Source organism: Solanum pennellii, chromosome 9 (assembly GCF_001406875.1).
Source record: "Solanum pennellii chromosome 9, SPENNV200".
Classification (NCBI taxonomy): domain Eukaryota; kingdom Viridiplantae; phylum Streptophyta; class Magnoliopsida; order Solanales; family Solanaceae; genus Solanum; species Solanum pennellii.
In genome coordinates this window covers 5,935,997-5,939,891 of record NC_028645.1, presented here as the reverse complement: position 1 = coordinate 5,939,891, position 3,895 = coordinate 5,935,997, and positions in this window count along the sequence as shown.

Sequence of the window (3,895 nt, the reverse complement as noted above, 5' to 3'; positions counted from 1 at the left end):
AAAGAAAAATTCAGAACCTCCCTCACGCGAAATTCCCAGAAATCAGCATCCAGACGCGAACCCGCGTCTCTACCCCCACGCTCTCCTCCTCTCTCTCCCCCTCTCTCTCCATTGCGCGTGAACGAGACAACGCAACGGATCCCTGCAGCCTTAGCTCGCACAGCCCTGCAACGCACTAGGCCAGCCCTGCAACGCACTAGGCGACACGAGCTCGTCCTTGGCAACGTAGGATCGAGCCACGTCGTTGCCAAGGACACCTCTTTTCATCCCAACCATCCGCCTTCCCTTCCCTTTCCGCAAAGAGGCCGAAATTTCAGAAAAAGGGGGCTTAACCCAAAGAGGAAAGGTTTTCAAATTTCGAATTCGAAAGGGGCGAGTTCGTTTTTCCCGCCCTCCAAGGGGGAAACCCTAATATCCCCCTATATAAACCCCTCCCGTCTTCAAGAAAAGGGGTTAGAGATTTTTATCACGAAAAGTTGGAAGAATTTGGAGGAAAATATTTGTTTCTTTCTCTGTATGCTGTAGAAGAATAGTCGAAAGTTCTTGGGAAATTTTNAGTCGAAAGTTCTTGGGAAATTTTTGGGTTGGATTTTCGGAAATAGATTTTGAACACAGAAAAGGGNTAACACAGAAAAGGGTTAGCGATTTTCGGGTTGAAAATTTTAGAAGCGGAGAAACTTTGAGTTGAGGAAAATCTTAGGTTAGATTTTTCAGGGGTTGGGAAAGTTTTCTTGGTTGTTTTGTCGTTTGCTGAGAACTCCAATCAAGGTTCTGTTTTAGGGAAATTTCATGTCTAAGTCGTTGGCTGCGATATTCTGTTTAGACGCCTTTGCTGTGTTTCGAGGGTGGTTTTGGTGGTGGAAGCTCGTTCGCGTGGTGGAGCAGCTCACACCTGCTCGTTCCTTTCCCAGTTCGCTGCACCCTAAAAGGTAATCTTCCTTCCATTTCGAATATGTCTTGTTGTAAATGTATTTAGTTGTTTGGTCTTACTGCATCGATGTGTTTTTCTAAGTCGTTTCGCTCTCACTTTCTCTTTCCGAGTCCTTGCGATGTTAAGTCATGAAGCGGTTTGAACGAGAGATGACATTTGCCAAATAAGTCTTGCTTGTGTAGCATTGCAATAGGTCTCTGCTCGGCTGTTTATTTCCCATTTTCATTGAAATATCGCGTTGATTTTGTATGCTTGTAAATACCTTGTTGGGTTCGCTGTTGGTCGAATGTCGCTGGTATTCCGTTTGTGTTAGGTCGAGCTATGTTGAGGATACTCGGACATGAGTATATACGGTTGTGTTGCTCTATTTCTTTGCTCACTGTTTTCCAGCCGCTTCTAGGCAGACTTTGACTCGGATTGTGTCGATTTCCAGCACGAGTTAGCTAGATTTTTCTCCTCGCTTAATATCCTTTGGATAGAATGTTTCCTTGTCGTGCATATTCGAATCTCGTTTCAGCTATTAGGTACTTGTGTTCTTGTCTATTTAGTACGTGACTTCGAATTTATGTGACGACAGTCTAGTTTAGAATTTTTATCTCTACCCATCGTCATGTGTAGCGCTTTTAATAAAGTTTGCTGATCCATGGCTTGTTTGGGTCAAATTTTGTTGAGATATTCGTACGTGAATATGCAGGATTGGTCTTGCTTTCTTTTTAGTTTGCTAATGTTGCTAGTTGCTCTTCTTGTCATCCTTGAATGCTCGTGTGTAGCTTAACTGTGCAGAATATCCCTCTCTGTTATTTGTCGTGAATTACACTAAGTTTGAAGGAACAAAATTTTCCATCTTCCTTACAGTATTCTTTAAGTTTTTTTTTAGGCCATTTGCCATATCACATATACATAGTGTACACAATGGCATGTTGCAAGAAATTTGTTAGTCCTTATCATTATGAACGTACATGTTGGTATTAGTTAATATTTTTTATTTATTATTTTACTTTGTTACTCTTATTTTCTATTTTTTATATATATTGGGTCCTTATGGAAAGAGTATAACAAAGAGTTAGTTTGCCTTTCAACTTGTTGCACGTTTCTTTTTTTAGTTTTATTGTTTGATGATTAATTACGTGGACTGTTGACTTTGCATCACTGATTTCAAGAGAGAGTATTCAACAGATCCTCCTTATAAGCGTTTGGTTCGGGTGGTTGTATAAACTTTGTGAATAAGTAACTTTGGCCTTTCAAATGTTATTGTTCTATCAAAACATACTAACTTCATACTTGCTTTCTTTCCTTGCATGTAAAAATCCGCTCGAGTTCCCCGGACTTCATCCCTCTTCGCATTTCGAGACGAGTCGTAAAGACTCGCAAATTTCCTTCATGGAGTCAAGCCTTGAAACCGACGAAGAGATGCCGAAGTTTGGAGTATTGAAGAAATCCAAAATGGATTAGAAGACCTCTTTACTTTACATTTTGTATTTTCTTGTAATGGGCATAAGCCCTTGCTCCTTTTATTTTTCTTGTAATTATATATTTAGATTAGGACAGGTACAAAAATGGGTCAAAACACAAAGAACAGGTGGGTCCAAAACTCGGTCAAGGCGAACAGAACCGAGTTTGGACCCAAATCTCTCTCTCTCTCTCTCTCTCTCTCTCCCCTCCCCATTACTCGTTTTATATGTTCGCGTGGACTATCGTTAGTCTAAGGATAGAAAACTCCAAACCCCCGTCAAACGCCTTTTTGCTTTATCAAACTCAAAACTAAATTTTTTTTTGAAACTTTAAAGATGTTCGAATTTGAAAGTCGTTTAGAATTAAAATTTAAAAAGTTTATCTTTAACAGAATCTTAAAAAAACAATAAATGTTGCAAAACTTGTAAATTTATTTAAATGAAATAAGCTCAACTTCAAAATTGCAAAAGTTAAAATAAAATAGTCAAATTGTTAATCGCCGGAAAACCGTATTTAACGGAGTGTCTTAGGTGCCTTCAACACCTTCCTAAGACGCTAATAGGAATCCCGAACCCCTTAAAAATGTTTCAAAACAATTTTTTCTGTTTAAGTTGTTTAGAAGCAAGTTTTCTTAATTTTTCCTTAAAAATTAAGTGGCGACTCCTAAAAAGTCGAAAATCTCTTAAAATAAAATAAAACTCTTTCGAAATCATTTTTTCGATAAAACACCCATATATTATACTCAATAAAAAAAGATTAAATAAGGAACTATATACAAGTTCCTCCGATTCTTAAAAAAAAATATGTGGCTTCCTCTGGTTCTTCAAGGAATAAATTAACGAATTTTCGTAAGCAACTGTCTCCTAGGTGGTTGTATACCTTTGATGTCAACCAAAGAAATCGGCACGAGCTAAAATTCAAGTTTTCTTTTGATTCTTTTATTTTTGAAGTATAAATTGTGAAATAATTTGAATACTTAACATGATAATTGAGTAACTTTCTTAAAATTTAGGGGGTTTTGCTTGCTTATTTTTGAATCAGATATTTCCTTTGTTTGAATTAGCCTAAGCTTTGAACAAATGTTTATAGTTTGTGTAAAAATCTTTTTATTATTATTATTAGCAAGAAAAGTTTAATTTTTTACCGTGAACAAGCAACAAATGTTTAGAGTTCGAGGAAAAATTAATGTTCCTAATATCTATTTTATCTCTAAATATTCAACTAAATATGTAACGACCTGTTTAGTCGTTTTGAGCAGCAGATTTTATTTCTGGAAAAACTGTGTGAGTCGACGGAACCCACGACGGACCGTCATGGGCACGACGGGCCGTCGAGGGTGTATCGTTCCAAAAGACTTAGACTTTTGAAATTTGGGTACTGGAATCGACTCTCTGAACTTGGCGACGGACCTGCAGGACGAACCGTCGTGGGCACGACGGACCGTCGCAGGTGTCTCGTTCCAGAACACTTAGACTTCTGAAATTTGGGTACTGAAATCGACTCTCTGAACTT